Genomic DNA, 19,005 nt, shown 5'->3' on the forward strand with positions numbered 1-19,005 from the left:
AGAGAAACTCATTTTTAGCTGGGCACAAGGCTTCTCAGATTAAATACTACATTTCTCAGCTTCCCTTGTGGCTGTGTGGCCTTGTAACTAAAACAGTGTTTTTTAAAGGAAAGGACCATGCCTTTTCTTTGCCTTTTTTTTAAACATCTTTATTGGAGTATAATTGCTTTACAATGGTGTGTTAGTTTCTGCTTTACAACAACGTGAATCAGTTATACATATACATATGTTCCCATATCACTTCCCTCTTGCGTCTCCCTCCCTCCCACACTTCCTATCTTTTCTTTGCCTTTGATTCATTCCTGCTGGCTGAATGCAGATGTGATGGGTAAACCTTTTGGATCATGAGGTTGAAACTATCTGATAAGAATGGGAGCGCAGCAAGGTAGAAGAAGCCTATGTCCTTGATGATTTTGTGAAGCAACCTCACTCTTGAACTGCCTACCCACAGACTTCTCTCACATGAGAGAGACAAACTTCTCTCTCATTTAGGCTGCCATTGCTGCTGATTAAGAAAGTTGATGACCAAGGGCCCATGCTGCCTATTCTACAACTTTCAGCCAAATGGATGCCTTAAAACTTGCATTTGGGAACCCTTGTGCACTGTTGCTGGGACTGTAATTGGTACAGCTACTATGGAAAACAGTATGGAGGTTCCTCAAAAAATTAAAAATAGAACTATCATACAATCCAGCAATTCCACTTCTGGGTATTTATCTGAAGAAAACAAAAACACTAACTCAAAAAGATATATGCACCTGTATGCTCACTGCACTAATTACAATAACCAAGATATGGAAACATCTTAAGTGTCCATCAATAGATGAATGGATGAAGAAGAAGATGGGATACACACACACACAAACACACACACACGGAATATTTTTCAGCCATAACAAAGAATGAAATCTTGTCATTTGCAACAACATGGATGGACCTAGAGGGTATTATGCTAAGTATAATAAGTAAGACAGAGAAAGACAATTACCATATTATTTCCTTTATATGTGGGATCTAAAAAAAACAAAACAAAACAAAAGAGAAGCAGACTCACAGATACAAAAACCAAATGTGTGGTTACCAGAGGGGAAAGAGATTGGGAGGTAGGAGAAATAATTGAAGTGGATTAAGATGTACAAACTTCCAGTTATAAAAAAAGTAAATCATGGGGATGTAATGTACAACCTAGAGAATATAGTCAATAATATTGTAATAACTTTGTATGGTGCACTACACTTATTGTGGTGAACATTTCAAAATGTATATAAATTTCAAATCACTATGATGCACAGCTAAAACTAATGTGATATTGTATGTCAATTATACTTACAAAAAAACTTGCATCTTTTTCCCTACTAAATTCACTTTCAAACCTCATGCATGAAAGTGCATCTGATTACAGGAATAAAATCACACCTGTGCTATAAGAACTATGGAAAATTTCATTTTTACCTTTACAGTCTCTGTAATACAGCAAGGCACATTAGGAGGAGGTTGAGATGGATGATGAGCAAGACAATTCAAAATATCCACCTTATGCACTGTTTTAATTTTTATTAATTATGTTAGTATAAATATGATTTATTGAAAAATAAATTCATGTTTGATTTTGGGACTGAACAAAGAGATAGAAAATGAACTATGTTATGCACCAAAAATAGATAAACTTAAAAAAAATAGATAAACTTGTTTTATGATTTGATGTTTAATACCTATGTATTGGCATTTTAAATAAATCAATGTATTTTTATATAATCATGTTTTATTTCCAAATTATAAGATTATATTACAAGAGTAAGTTTCAAGCTTTGCAACTATCATGTTATGGGCGGGAGTAATTTTTATTTCAAATTAATAAAAAAATGACATGGGATATAATTTTGATTTTCAATATATTTTCACTTTTTTGTGTTGATTTTGAATTGCCAGAGATATATTCACATTTCATGGATGATTTTGTCATACTAATGAATTTTTGGATCTGATGCAGATCATGCTACATGGAGTATCATTTTTTATTCTGATTACCTTGTATTTCAAAATCAATGTTCTTTATGCATATAAGTTAAATATTATATGAATAATAGGCAAAATACTTTAAAATTATATAATGGTGAAAATCATCATGAAAGCTAGTAAAGACCAGCTGAGCGATTAAAAAAAAAGTGAGTAAAGACTCATGAAAATTGTTACTGAGTTTCACTAGCTACTGTACATATTTACTCAGCAATAGATTCAGAGGCTCTCAAAGATTTAAAGAAGAAATGAGTTCAAATAAATTTATCAATTTGCTCTTTAAAATTAAGATAGACACCTTTATCCTCTTTAGAAATTAAAATGGATAACTTTATCTCCTTTTATTGTATAAAAGTCTGGATTGCATTTTAGAAATGTGGCATTTAAAAAAGTAGATTATATTTCAAAGTCTATTGCTAAATCCTAAGCAACTTTTGGTTACAGTAATAGTTTTTTACTCAGAACAACAAATATGCATTCCAAACAATCTTGCCCACAAATAGCTACTTTTTTTCACTGTGCCTTAGTTTACTTAGTTATAATGAATGTAAAACCAGAAAATTAGGTAATTCACTCATAAATACCTTTTATGTCTAAAAAAAATTTTAAATACTTTATTGCTAAAAAATTCTAACCATCATCTGCACCTTCAGTGAGTCATAATCTTTTTGCAATAGTAACATCAAAAATCACTGATCACAGATCAGCATAACAAATATAATAATAATGAAAAAGTTTGAAATATTGCAAGAATTACCAAAATGTGACAGTGAGCAAATGCTGTTGGAAAAATGGAGCCAATTGACTTCCTTGACGCAAAGTTGCCACAAACCTTCAATTTTTTTAAAAAACAAAAAACAATATCTGCAAAATTCAATGAAGCAAAGTGCAGTAAAATGAAGTATGCCTGTGCATAATGTTTCATAGAATTGGTAACTAATTTATTGCAACAACAGGTTCAGCAAAATTGCTAGGTACGATAATTTTAAAGACAACCTAAAAGCTTTCTGTGAGTACTGCTTTTGATGTTTCTAATTAATTTCTTGAATGCAGCCAACCTGATTTCTCTATAAATTCTTATGACATCTGGCAAAATAAAGTAATATGGTTCTCTATCATTTTGTGGAAAAATGTCTACATGTAATGCTAACCACATTATATAACAAATAAACTTTGGATAGAGTCAAATACATTAATCACTATGCCTCTCCTCAGGTAAACAAAATGATGTAAGAAATTGCAGCATTAAAACATTTTTTATGGGTCAAATCTTTACAAAGTGTCACTGAGAAACACATATGTAAAGATATGTTGTTTCAGAAAATTCTCCCAGTGTTTAGAGTGTTGATATCTTGTGAATATTTTTATAACTAAAATATGCTCCATATATACTGGTAAAATATGATAAAATATAATATTTTTTCTAAAAAGTATTATTTGCCACTTAAGCACTTTTTTTGAAATTAAGCATTTTGAGGAAAAAATTATATTTCTGTATTGTATGAAATACTGTAACTCACAGCCATATTTAAATTTTTCTTCTCATTTAAATATCCTAATATTTATTTTAATATACTTTGACATTTAATTTGTAATCTAAATTGTTCTTTGGAAGCATTTCTCACATGGGTGGGGAGAGAGAAATTAGGAGGTTGGGATTAACATATACACACTACTATATATAAAGTAAATAACCAACAAGTACCTACTGTACAGCACAGGGAATTATACTCAATATTTTGTAATAACCTAAAAGGGAAAAGAATCTGAAAAATTATATATATATATATATATATATATATATATATATATATAAAACTGAATCACTGTGCTGTACACCTAAAACTACCACAACATTGTAAATCAACTATACTTCAATAAAATTTTTTAAAAATTAAAAAAAACTTTTATTTTTACCAACATTAAGGTAAATTGTATAGAAACATGCATTTTATTTTTATAAATTTATTTTATTTATTTATTTTTGGCTGCGTTGAGTCTTCGTTGCTGCACGTGGGCTTTCTCTAGTTGCTGCGAGTGGGGGCTACTCTTTGTTGTGGTGTGCGGGCTTCTCATTGCAGTGGCTTCTCTTGTTGTGGAACATGGGCTCTATGTGCGTGGGCTTCAGTAGTTGTGGCACATGGGCTCAGTAGTTGTGGCTCGCGGGCTCTAGAGTGCAGGCTCAGTAGTTGTGGCACACAGGCTTGCTCTGCAGCATGTGGGATCTTCCCGGACCAGGGCTCAAACCCGTGTCCCCTGCATTGGCAGGTGGATTCTTATCCACTGTACCACCAGGGAAACCCCAGAAAAATACATTTTAATGAGTGTTTATAACAATATATAGAAAAGTCTATTTAAATTCACAACCAGCATAAAGAAGATTAAGCTATTAAGAACATAAAATAATTATCAGTATGCTACTCTTGACTCAAGTCTAGAATTCTGTGAGTGCGTGTATCTTAATATCTCCATTTATAAAGTGTCTCTACCATCCACCTCTGAGACTTTACTCCTGAGTTAGGGCTGCACATTTTTCTGTTTTTCTGTTTTAAAACATACTTTTAAATTTCTTTAACAACCTGAAAATGAAAGATCCAAGTGTTATAAACATAATAATTAGAACAGATTAACAGAACCAATTTATACCCTAAAGTTCACCCATGGCTTAGTTTGAACAACTCAATTGACATATAAAAAAATAACTGTGATTCCTAACTACTGTCTAGTGACATTGGAAATTGTCCATTTAATGGAGTAATACAGAAAGTACAGCAAATGGTGTGTAAAACTGAGTAGAGAGATCTTTACTTTTTTCCCTATAATTATTGTCACCACCTTTTCCTAGAATGGCATGAGGGTGGTGAAGCATTCAACAGTCACTTCCATCCACCTGTGGTTTGTTGTCATTAAACAGTATAATTTTATGTCAAACAGTTTGTGCTCAAGTCTGATATGAATTATGCCCTATGCCTGGGATTTAATAAAATGTTCTTGATCATTGAAATTTGAGAGTTTTTCATTCATTCTTCCTACTTAACTTAGCCTGGGACTGCCCTTCAACTGTTTTATAATGACCGAACTATTCTTCCATCAAATACAAGTTCTATAATTCTTCTTATCAAAAGCATGGTTGATTTCCCCACATAAAAGTTTGAATCTTGTTAGTAGATAAATATAGCTTAAAATTTAATAAGGGCAATCTTTATTAATATAAAATGTTTAATAAGAACAACCTTATTATATGACTTATGTTTGCATAGTTGTTTTAAGTGAGACTGGAAAGGGCAAAAGAACTGTTTTTCCCTATGACTTGGAATATAGAAAGGCATATACATGTTTTAACATCATAGTATTCACTATATTGTATTACTAAAAATATTTAGAAATTAGCAAGCAAATTAATAAAATTCAATTTTCTATTAGACTGTTATACAATACATAAATAACAATCTGAATTGTTCCTTGTATCACACACCCTTTGCACAAGCATTTGCAAGACATTTTTGTTTATATAGTATCTACAGGAAATTCATCTGTAAGTGATTGTTCCTACTGAACTTATCAATAGCTTCATTACTGGACACAGTGATAAAATCTACTAATTCAATGATTGCATTATTATGTTATTCTACTTAATAAATGTTATAGTTATTTAATTTTAATAGTATTTAATACTATTCATTATTAATACCATATGCATGATTAATATGATATAACTATATTTCACTTCAGATTTCCAATTATGCTGTTTTCTACCAATTCATAAATGTCATTCTTGGTTTATTGCAAGTTATTCCATCCCACCAATTCATTTAGTTCCTATTTTCCTCAGGAAACAAACTATTATTAACTGGTCAGAATACCTCAGCTACTTATACTTAGTTACTCTACTTTTATAAACCATATATAATTTTATAAGCTTGTTAGAGTGATTGGCTGCAAATATTTACAGTGACAATAGAAATGACAAAATTAACTACAGTTGATCCTCAGTATCTGCAGGAGATTTGTTCTAGGACACCCTATGGATACCAAAATCCATGGATGCTCAAGTCCTTTATACAAAATGTCATATTACAGTTGGCCCTCTGTGTCCACAGTACCTCTTTTCTCAAACTAGCACTAGTCCTCAGAGATTTCCCTTTCTTTGAGGTCTAAAATACTTGGGCCTGCAGTTTCCTCTGGGCCAGAAATGGTCATACAGACATTAGCCCAGGGTTTATGTGTAAATGTGGCTTTCTTAACAATTTAAATATTACTTGATTCTATGTATAGCATAATATTTTTTGTGAATTCATCTTTCAGTGAATACACTTTAGTCACCATCATTAGCCAGCAGTCTTGGCCAGGCCATATACATGTACGCATGCCCTTTATTTTTTGTTCTGTTAATGTCTGTTTTGGTGTTTTACATAGATGGCAGAAAACTGGAGAACAAGACTAGTTATTTCAAAGTAATTTTCAAAAGTTTTCCAGAATTATATTAACCCATATATTAACGTTCTAGTTTGTTCAATTTCATTAAGACTCTCTGTCCGTCTTTAACTTTCATGTCTCACAGAGCTCAGAGACTGATTGAAAAAGAAAATATCAACACCTATAAGAATGTTCTAAGACTAATTCAAAGGGCCAGAATTCAGATAAGTTGCAGCCTCCATTAGATATAAATAAAAGCAAAAGGTGAAATCAGAATATCTCATTATGTAACTGCCCATCTCAATTTATAACATTTAAATAGAATGAGTTCTACTTCCCTCTTGACTTGCCAATGTGTACCTCAATGTTTTGAAAATTTTGTTCATGACAGAACACAGGTCATTACAGGGAAGAAAGTTCCACACTGATATCTCATATCATAGTAACATTTTCATTTGCAGAGTGGTAATACACTCTACTGTGATTAATATTGATAATAATCACCAAAAGCAACATTAGGAGAAGCTGAATACTTTAATATTTTTAATGGCTACTGCAAATGCAATCTAATCAACACCTAGTACATAGGCTGTGACTAAAATTTGCAAAATGGAAAAATGGATTGATTTCAATTTCTGTTAATATTTGTTACTAGCCTTGGGCCCTAAAGGTCAATATAAGAATTTATTAGATTCAAAAAGATACATGCATCCCAATGTTCATAGCGTCACTATTCACAATAGCCAAGACTTGGTAGCAACCTAAGTGTACATCGACAGATGAATGGATAAAGAAAATGTGTTATACATATATGATGAAATATTACTAAGCCATAAAAAAGAATAAAATAATGCCATTTGCAGTGACATGGACTTAGAGGTTATCATACTAAGTAAAGTAAGTCAGACAGAGAAGGACAAATATCATATGATATAACTTATATGTGGAATCTAAAAAAATATATACAAATGAATTTATTTACAGAATAGACTCACAGAGAAAGAAAACAAACTTATGGTTACCAAAAGGGAAAAGGAGGGAGGGATATATTAGGAGTTTGGGATGAACATATACACATTCTCTAAATAAAATAGATAAGCAACAAGGACCTAGCACAGGGAACTATATTCAGTGTCTTGTAATAACCTATAATGGAAAAGAATCTGAAAAAAAAAACCTATATATATATATATATGTACACTTTGCTGTACACTTGAAACTAACACAGCATTGTAAATCAGCTATACTTCAGTTAAAAAAAGATTTTTTAGAAAAATTTAGTTATACTAAATCTTCATTGAATAATTATGAACAATGTTAATATATGTGGCCAGTAAACCCAGAGGTCTGACTTGTTCTTCCTAACAAATAACATGGTTTGTGGACAAAGTTTACTGAATTTCTTATTCTCAAATTTGATCAGCATAAATTTTGACTGTGCACAATTATATGACCTAAAATGTCATGAAAATGCACAAGTCTACACTGTTTATCACAACATTGCTCATCAAAACTTCAATTAAAAATAACTAAATTTGACTTTTGTTTTCAGTCCAGCATGTTAAGGATTTAGAAGTTGCCACTCCATCCCAGTAACAAGTAAAAAGCTGAACATAGTGAAAGATCAACAACTTTTCTTGGATCCATAAGTAAGGTGTGGACACAGGGCATATCACTGCCCCCATGATTGTATAGACAGACAGAAAAATACAGGGAGTCATGGCTTACCAGTACAGAGACTCATGAGTAGAAACAACCAATGGAACAAGTGCCAGGGAAATCTGAACTATAATTAAGGAGTCATTGGAAGCTCAGTGTGGACAAGTCTCAGAGTTAAAAAGAAATCCAGAAGGAACTAATTATAGGGGTACTCCCACACTTTTGTGAGTTTTATCTCCAAGGGTTCTACCAGGTCTTCACAGTGAATACAGGGGGAAAATTCTCTCCTGTTTCTGGCAGGGGAAGGGGAAAAGGAACCACTTTTTAATATACCAGAGCATTCTCTTCTTCTTTACAACGCCTTCCCTCAAGGGGAAACTAGATAACCAGAGACTAATCTGCTAGGGTTTTGTCAGAGCCTAACCTACCTGAGGGAAAGGAAATATTCAATCCCAGCTGGCTCTAGCTTTCCACACATGGGAAGGGAAATATCCACCTCTAACTCCATCTAGCCATCTGAATAAAGCAATCTTTGTATCATAATCTATTGATACCCAAATTACCCAAAATGTAGCAGTTTAAAACAACAAACATTTATTATCTCACACAGTTATTGAGGGTCAAGAATCTGAGAGCAGCTTAGCCAGTCGTTAGGGTTCAGAGTCCCTCGTGAAGTTACAATCAAGCTCTCAGTCAGGGCTTCAGTCATCTTAAGGCTTGACTGGGCCTGGAGGGTCTACTTCTAAGATGGCTCACTCACTCACATAGCTATTATCAGGATGCCTCAGTTCCTTGGGGATCACTGGAAGGAGGTCTCAGTTCCTCTCTGCTATGGACTGCATGTTTGTATACCCCAAGTTCATATGTTGAAGCCCAAGTCCTCCATGTGATGGTATTTGAAGATGGGGATTTGGGATGGTAATTAGGTCATGAGGGTGCAGTCCCCATGATGGGATTAGTGCTCTTATAAGAAGAGACAGGAAAGAGTGTGAGCACTCATCACCCCACCACCACCACCAACAGCCTCTCTTTCTCTGCCATATGAAGACATAACCATGAAAAGGGCTCTCACCAGGAACCAAATCAGACAGCACCTTGCTCTTGGAATTCCCAGCATCCAAAACTATGAGAAATAAATTTATGTTGCTTTAGCTGCCCAGTATATAGCATTTTTTGTTATAGCATACCAAATTGACTAAGATACTCTCCATTTGAAAACCTTCTCAAAACATGGCAACTAATTTCCTAGTAATCTAAGAGAGAGAGAGCAAGAAGGAAATTGCAGTTTCTTTTATTACTTAGTCTCTGAAGTCATCTACCATCAGTTCTTTTTTATTTTATTCATTAGAAGTGACCCACTAAGTCCAGAACACACTCAAGGGGAGGGGAATTAGGTTGCATACCTTGAAAGGAGGTGCATCAAAGAATTCATTGACATATTTTAAACTATAAGAGGCAAATTTCTTCTGGCAAAAAATTATATGTCCATCTTGCATATAAAATGTGCTCATCTCTTCCTAAGGTACCTAAAATTCTCATCCTACTACAGAATTCTATTACAGTTCAAAGTCCACAATGTCATCATCCAAATTATGTGTTGTTATAGATCAACCTCCTCAGGTATATTTTCATAAGTAGAGAACCTCAAGTACATTTCTTCTTCATCAGAAGACTTGGGAATGAAGGGAACAAATTATCTGTCCCAAACACAGCTACCATACAATAGTGGGACAGACATAGTATAAGTGCAATAGACAGTCTTGTTCACAAAGGGGGAAATTGGAAGCACAATAACCATAGCAATTCTAAAATCCAGCAAGTCAGATGTTTGAAGTTCACTTATTAAGACTCAGTCCTATGGCTCAGTAATAATTTCCTGTGATTCTCTGGTCTCCTGGTTCTGCTCTCTGAATCACCCCTCCTTCTCCATGAAACATAGTATATGTTTGTAGTTGAGTGATTTTCTCATTCTGCTTCCTGCCAGTAGAATTTTGGAGTCAAAAGGTCTTTTTACATTTTCTACTGCTTCTGACTATTTCAATTCAAATTGGCAGCATTTCTGTGAATATACTTATCCTTATTACTTTGTGAGTCTCCCATAAACCTTATTGGAGTTCACTTTATTAGGCTAAAGACATGCCCACAAATCTCTTCAAGATAAGCACTCTCTACTTTGTACTTCTATTGAAATGGCTAAGGGACACACCCTGAAACTTATTGGAAGCCCTATTGTTTGAGAAGATCTAAGAGGCATACCCTTAAATTCTTTACAGGGCTTTCTATCAGACTGAACTATATACTGAGGCCCTACCTGAGCTCTTTTTGAGGTCTTGAAACCAAGCAGGACCCTGTGGGGCTCCTGGGCATGGAAGACTTTCTGTGCCCCATTTCTTGACTCCAGCCTCCATGACCTTCCCTGAGTTCCAAAGGGCAGATTCCAACAGTTGTTAATCTAGGAAGGAAAGGGATGCAAAGATAAGGGAGGGGCAGCCAACAAACAACAGTGCAGCCTTGGTGCAGGGTCCTGGTTCTACCTCAAGGAATACACATAACAATGTCCTTAAGCTCTTTAAGATGTCAGTATTCTTCACACCACAGAAAGACCACCTGAGGCTACATTAAAGGAACAAGAGAAGCTTATGGAAAAGATCACCTGAGACCAGATTAGAGGAGTGCAGACCCTGCACACAGCTTAATCTTATCAGTAACCCCACCCTTGAACTGTTGCTATAAAACTTCTCATCAAAGCCTCCCAGGTTGGGACACATAGTTTTTCAGGGCAGGAGCCCGCTGTGTACCCCTTTGCCTGGCAAAGCAGTAAAGCTATTTTTTTTCTACTTCACCCAAAACTCTGTCTCTGAGATTCGATTCAGCACTGGTGCACAGAGGCCGAGCTTTCGGCATTCGTCTTAACAATATTTTACGGCCATAACTTTGGCTTCATATTTAGATCACAATTTCCTTGTATGAGGTCTGGAAAGTATCATTTAGATTTGGTGACACAAGGATCAACGGTGACCCTAGAAATATATTTTTTGATGGAGTAGTCAGAGGAGAAGGCAAATTAAATTGAATTAAAGAGTGCATATGGGAGGTGAGGGAAGTGGAGAAAAAAGTATGTATATTTAAAAAATCTTAGCTATAATGGTGAACAGAAATAGGGCAGTAATTGAAGGAGAATGTGTGATTAAGAAAGTTAAGCAAAACTACAAAGACATGAAAAAGTAAAGTATTTTAAAGGGACTTCAAGGAGAATTTTCTGGTTAGAGCACCCAGATAAACAGGGAGATTCTATAGTCAGAAAGCTTTCTGCCAAGTACCACAATAACAGTGCCACAATTAAGAAGCTGCCATTATCAGGAAACCACTATAACAGGGAAGCCTGCACAGTCATGAAGCTACTGTAAATGCTCTGAGCTCTGAAACCACTGCATGCTTACTATAATACACACCAAGACAATGAAAGCCCCAAACCCCACCTGTCTCTGGATAACCAGGAAGCTGTTAACCTGATACTGGGAACTCTGCTAACTCTACTGTAGAGAAACAAAATGCTTTTGCTTTCTAATCTCATGCAAATGAATTTGATGAGCCAAACATAATCACTTTTTAAACTCCAGTTGCAAGGCTGTTTGAAAAATGTAGTCTTCGATTTCCCAAACTTTGTTGTTATAAAAAGATGCAGGATTCAATGTTAAGTGCCAATTTACCATAGTCACGCCTCCAAAATATAGCATCTTGAGTCTGAGACTGAGAACAACATACAAAACTAATGAAACAAGAAAATGACAGAAGGATATCCAAGTGGAAGCAGTGTTGTGCTAGAGTTCATTTTTAATGATTCACAAGGGCCAATTGTTGAATGTTCTCGAATTTTCTGAGCCAGTTGGCATAGTGTTGGTATCCTGAAATCATCAAGGTGGTTTTTCAGCACAAAAATCCTGAAATGCTACAAATCAAGGATTTTCCCCCCAAGAAAAATGACTGTTAAAAGTTTATCAGCACTCAGCTGCAATGACTTGCAATTTTAAAGCAGTTGTGTTTTTAAAACTGCTCTAATGTTTTAGGCTTTATTAAATGGAAAGTTAAATTTCTTTCCACCTAACAGTGGGGAAAGAGTACATTTACTGTGTGCTTACCTTAAGTTGCATACACTCTGTGAACTATAGTAAATACAGATAAGCAGTATTCAGCTGGAGCGCTGAACCTATTTTTTTTCCTATTTTTTAATAAACAATAAACCAAGGAGAAATATTGGTACTTTGCAAGGGTGCTCTGGTTCAAATCTTTTGGGGCCTTTTCACGTTCCATATTTTCACATACAGTGAATTTAAGGTGTAGTTAGCTGAGATAAATTTTGTAACTAGTGGATCCAGGATTCAAACCCATAAATGCCTGCCTAAAATTTGCTTATGATTTCTCTACTATAATGCTATATCTTTACTAGAAATATGTTACCCAATGAGAAGCCCGAAGTAAAAATAAGATGATACTAGTAACAACATTTTTTTGCTTTTTTTAACATCTTTATTGTATTATAATTTCTTTACAATGGTGTGTTAGTTACTGCTTTATAACAAAGTGAATCAGCTTTACATATACATATGTCCCCATATCTCGTCCTTCTTGCGTCTCCCTCCTGCCCACCCTCCCTATCCCACCCCTCTAGGTGGTCACAAAGCACCGAGCTGATCTCCCTGTGCTATGCGGTTTCTTCCCACTCCACTAGCTATCTATTTTTCATTTGGTTGTGTATATACGTCCATACCACTCTGTCACTTCATCCCAGCTGACCTTTCCCCACCCGGTGTCCTCAAATACATTCTCTACATCTGCGTCTTTATTCCTGTCCTGCCCCTAGGTTTTTCAGAACCTTTTTTTTTTTAGATTCCATATATGTGTGTTAGCATATGGTATTTATTTTTCTTTTTCTGACTTACTTTGTTCTGTATGACAGAGTCCATCCTGTAGTAAGTCCATCCACCTCACTACAAATAACTTTTGTTCTTTTTTATGGCTGAGTAATATTCCATTGTATATATATGCCACATCTTCTTTATCCATTCATTTGTTGATGGACACTTAGGTTGCTTCCAGGTCCTGGCTATTGTAAATAGAGCTGCAATGAATATTGTGGTACATGACTTTTTTGGAATTATGGTTTTCTCAGAGTATATGCCCAGTAGTGGGATTGCTGGGTCATATGGTAGTTCTACTTTTAGTTTTTTAAGGAACCTCCATACTGTTCTCCACAGTGGCTGTATCAATGTACATTCCTACCAACAGTGTAAGAGGGTACCCTTTTCTCCACACCCTCTCCAGCATTTATTGTTTGTAGATTTTTTGATGATGGCCATTCTGACTGATGTGAGGTGACACCTCATTGTAGTTTTGATTTGCTTTTCTCTAATAGTTAGTGATGTTGAGTGTCCTTTCATGTGTTTGAACAACCATGTTTTTTGGCTGCATGCTACAATGAATTACAATTACTGTTGAACCATGTGTTATAAATGTAATTCACTAAAGCATATATAGCCAATTGCTTTGCCCATATAAAATTAAGTGCAACAATTATATAAAAAACAGTTAACTACAAATATTAACAAGTGCAGTATGCTTTTTATAGCCTACAATAAGAATTAGCTAAGTCTATAATTAAGTCAAACATACCTCTAAAATGTATGCTTATATTTCACATATGACCTGATTCAATTATTATTAATAGAGGAATATACTAAAGTATTTACATACTTATTACAGCACCAAACTCAACCTCCCTTTATGAAGTAAAAGCCATAGCTGTATTTAACAAAAATAAAAGATGTTAACTGAAATTGAATTCAAGAAAAAAAACCCAGCTAGACTACAAAATAATATCACCTTATAAAAGTTAATTTCCCCAAAATGAAGCCATTTATATTGTTCACCTTTCAGACTCAGAATTCTTCCTTTACCTTTATTCTTCAAGATAAAATACATACAAGAATCTTTTTAAGATATCTTTCAGTATAAAATCTTGTTTAGGAGGCAGGAGAAGATGGTGGAAAAGTAGGACGCGGAGATCATCTTCCTCCCCAGAGATAAATCAGAAATACATCTACACGTGGAACTGCTCCTATAGAACACCCACTAAACGCTAGCAGAAGTCCTCAGACTTCCCAAAAGGCAAGAAACTCCCCCACGTACCTGGGTAGAGCAAAAGAAAAAAGAAAAAAACAGAGACAAAAGAATAGGGACTGGACGTGCACCAGTGGGAGGGAGCTGTGAAGGAGGAAAGGTCTCCACACACTAGAAGCTCCTTCATGGGCAGAGACTGCGGGTGGTGGAGGGGGGAAGTTTCAGAGCCACGGAAAAGAGTGCAGCAACAGGGGTGCGGAGAGCCAAGCGGAGAGATTCCCGCACAGAGGATTGGTGCCGACCAGCACTCACTAGCCCAAGAGGTTTGTCTGCTCAACCGCCGGGACGGGCGGGGGCTGGGAGCTGAGGCTCAGGCTTCGGTCGGAAGCCAGGGGAGGACTGGGGTTGGCGGTGAGAAGACAGCCTGAGGGGTTAGTGTGCCACGGAGAGCTGGAAGGGAGTCCGGGAAAAAGTATGGACCTGCCGAAGAGGCAAGAGACTTTTTCTTCCCTCTTTGTTTCCTGGTGCACGAGGAGAGCAGATTAAGAGCACTGCTTAAAGGAGCTCCAGAGATGGGTACAAGCTGCGGCTAACAGTGTGGACACAAGAGACGGGCATGAGACACTAAGGCTGCTGCTACCGCCACCAAGAAGCCTGTGTGCGAGCACAGGTCACTAACCCCACCTCCTCCCCAGGGAGCCTGTGCAGCCCACCACTGCCAGGGTCCTGTGATCCAGTGACAACTTCCCCAGGAGAATGCACGGCATGCCTCAGGCTGGTGCAACGTCACACAGGCCTCTGCCGCCGCAGGCTCGGACAACATCCATACCCCTCCCTCTACCCAAACTGAGTGAGCCAGAGCCCGTGAATCAGCTGCTCCTTTAACCCTGTCTTGTCTGAGGGAATAACAGACTCCCTCCAGCGACCTACACACAGAGGCAGGGCCAAATCCAAAGGTGAAACCCGGGAGCTGTGCAAACAAAGAAGAGAAAGGGAAATTTCTACCAGCAGCCTCAGGAGCAGCAGATTAAATCTCCACAAACAACTTGATGTACCCTGCATCTGTGGAATAACTGAATAGACAACGAATCATCCCAAATTGAGAAAGTGGACTTTGAGAGCAAGATATATAATTTTTTCCCCTTTTCCAATTTTTGTGAGTGTGTATGTGTATGCTTCTGTGTGAGATTTTGTCTGTATAGCTTTGATTTCACCATTTGTCCTAGAGTTCTGTCCATTCGTTTTTTTTTTCTTTTTTTAACTTAAAAAAATATTTTTCATAAGAATTATTTTTATTTTAATAACTTTATTTTATTTTATCTTACTTTATTTTATCCTCTTTCTTTCTTTCTTTCTACTGTTTCTACCTTTTATTCTGAGCCGTGTGCATGAAAGGCTCTTGGTGCTCCAGACAGGAGTCAGTGCTGTGCCTCTGAGGTGAGAGAGCCAACTTCAGGACACTGGTACACAAGAGACCTCCCAGCTCCACATAATATCAAATGGTGAAAATCTCCCAAAGGTCTCAATCTCAACACTAAGACCCAGCTTCACTCAACGACCAGCAAGCCACAATGCTGGACAGTCTATGCCAAACAACTAGCAAGACAGGAACAAAATCCCACCCATTAGCAGAGAGGCTGCCTAAAATCATAATAAGGCCACAGACACACCAAAACACACCACCAAAAATAGACCTGCCACGAGAAAAAAAAGATCCAGCCTCATCCACCACATCACAGGCACAAATCCCCTCCACCAGGAAGCCTACACAGCCCACTGAACCAACTTTAGCAACTGGGGACAGACACTGAAAACAATGGGAACTACGAACCTGCAGCCTGGAAAAAGGAGACCCCAAACACAGTAAGACAAGCAAAATGAGATGACAAAAAAACACACAACAAATAAAGGAGCAAGTAAAACCCACCAGACCTAAAAAATGAAGAGGAAATAGGCAGTCTACCTGAAAAAGAGTTAAGAAAAATGATAGTAAAGATGATCCAAAATATTGGAAATAGAATAGAGAAAATGCAAGAAACATTTAACAAGGACAAAGAAGAACTAAAGAGGAAACAAGCAATGATGAACAACACAATAAATAAAATTTAAAATACTCTAGAAGGGATCAATAGCAGAATAACTGTGGCAGAAGAACGGATAAGTGACCTGGAAGATAAAACAGTGGAAATAACTATTGCAGAGCAAAATAAAGAAAAAGGAATGAAAAGAACTGAGGACAGGCTCAGAGACTTCTGGGAAAATATTAAACACACCAAAATTCGAATTATAGGGGACCCAAAAGAAGAAGAGAAATAAAAAGGGACTGAAAAAATATTTGAAGAGATTATAGTTGAAAACTTCCCTAATATGGGAAAGGAAATGGTTAATCAAGTCCAGGAAGCACAGAGAGTCCCATACAAAATAAAACCAAGGAGAAACACGCCAAGACACATATTAATCAAACTATCAAAAATTAAAATAATCAAGTCCAGGAAGCACAGAGAGTCCCATACAAAATAAAACCAAGGAGAAACACGCCAAACACATTATTAATCAAACTATCAAAAATTAAAACAAAGAAAACATATTAAAAGCAGCAAGAGTAAAACAACAAATAACACACAAGGGAATCCCCATGAGGTTAATATCCGATCTTTCAGCAGAAACTCTGCAAGCCAGAAGGGAGTGGCAGGACATATTTAAAGTGATGAAGGAGAAACACCTACAACCAAGATTACTCTATACAACAAGGATCACATTCAGATTTGAGGGAGAAATTAAAAGTTTACATACAAGCAAAAGCTGAGAGAGTTCAGCACCACAAAACCAGCTTTATAACAAATGCTAAAGGAACTTCTCTAGACAAGAAACACAAGACAAGGAAAAGACCTACAATGACAAACCCAAAACTATTAAGAAAATGGGAATTGGAATATACATATCGATAATTACCTTAAATGTAAATGGATTAAATGCTCCCACCAAAAGACACAGACTGGCTGAATGGATACAAAAACAAGACCCATATATACAATGTCTACAAGAGACCAACTTCACACCTAGGGACACATACAGACTGAAAGTGAGGGGATGGAAAATATATTCCATGCAAATGGAAAACAAAAGAAAGCTGGAGTAGCAATTCTCATATCAGACAAAATAGACTTTAAAATAAAGACTATTACAAGAGACAAAGAAGGACACTACATAATGATCAAGGGATGGATCCAAGAAGATATAACACTTGTAAATATTTAGGCACCCAACATTGGAGCACTTCAATACATAAGGCAAAAACTAACAGCCAAACAAGAGGAAATAGACAGCAACACAATCGTAGTAGGGGACTTTAACATCCCAATTTCACCAAAGGACAGGTCATGCAAAATGAAAATAAATAAGGAAACACAAGTTTTAAATGATACATTAAACAACATGCACTTAATTGATATTTATAGGACATGCCATCCAAAAACAGCAGAATACACTTTGTTCTCAAGTACTCATGGAACATTCTCCAGGATAGATCATATCTTGGGTCACAAATGAAGTCTTGGTAAATTTAAGAAAATTGAAAATGTATCAAGTATCTTTTCCGACCACAACACTATGAGACTCGATATCAATTACAGGAAAGGTCTGTAAAACATACAAACACATGGAGGCTAAACAATACACTACTTAATAATGAAGTGATCACTGAACAAATCAAAGAGGAAAACAAAAATCAAAAAATACCTAGAAAAAAATGACAATGGAGACCCGACGCCCCAAAACCTATGGGACGCAGCAAAAGCAGTTCTAAGAGGGAAGTTTATAGCAATACAATCCTACCTTAAGAAACAGGAAACATCTCGAATAAACAACCTAACTTTGCACCTAAAGCAATTAGAGAAAGAAGAACAACAACAAAAAAAAGAAATTTAGCAGAAGGAAGGAAATCATAAAGATCAGATCAGAAATAAATGAAAAAGAAATGAAGGAAACGATAGCAAAGATCAATAAAACTAAAAGCTGGTTCTTTGAGAAGATAAACAAAATTGATAAACCATTAGCTAGACTCATCAAGAAAAAAAGGGAGAAGACTCAAATCAATAGAATTAGAAATGAAAAAGGAGACGTAACAACTGACACTGCAGAAATACAAAAGATTATTAGAGATTACTACAAGCAACTGTATGCCAATAAAATGGACAAGCTGGAAGAAATGGACAAATTCTTAGAAATGCACAACCTGCCGAGACTGAATCAGGAAGAAATTGAAAATATGAACAGAGAAATCACAAGCAATGAAATTGAAACTGTGATTAAAAATTTTCCAACAAACAAAAGCCCAGGACCAGATGACTTCAGAGGTGAATTCTATCAAACATTTAGAGAAGAGCTAACACCTATCTTTCCCAATCTCTTCCAAAAGATAGCAGACGGAGGAACACTCCCAAACTCATTCTATGAGGCCACCATAACCCTGATACCAAAACCAGAAAAAGACGTCACAAAGAAAGAAAACTACAGGCCAATATCACTGATGAACATAGATGCAAAAATCCTCAACACAATACTAGCAAACAGAATCCCACAGCACATTAAAAGCATGATACAACCATGATCAAGTGGGGTTTATTCCAGGAATGCAAGGATTCTTCAATATATGCAAATCAATCAACGTGATACACCATATCAACAAACTGAAGGAGAAAAACCATATGATCATCTCAATAGATGCAGAGAAAGCTTTTGACAAAATTCAACACCCATTTATGATAAAAACCCTGCAGAAAGTAGGCATAGAGAGAA

Source organism: Physeter macrocephalus, chromosome 21 (genome assembly GCF_002837175.3).
Source record: "Physeter macrocephalus isolate SW-GA chromosome 21, ASM283717v5, whole genome shotgun sequence".
Taxonomy (NCBI): Eukaryota; Metazoa; Chordata; class Mammalia; order Artiodactyla; family Physeteridae; genus Physeter; species Physeter macrocephalus.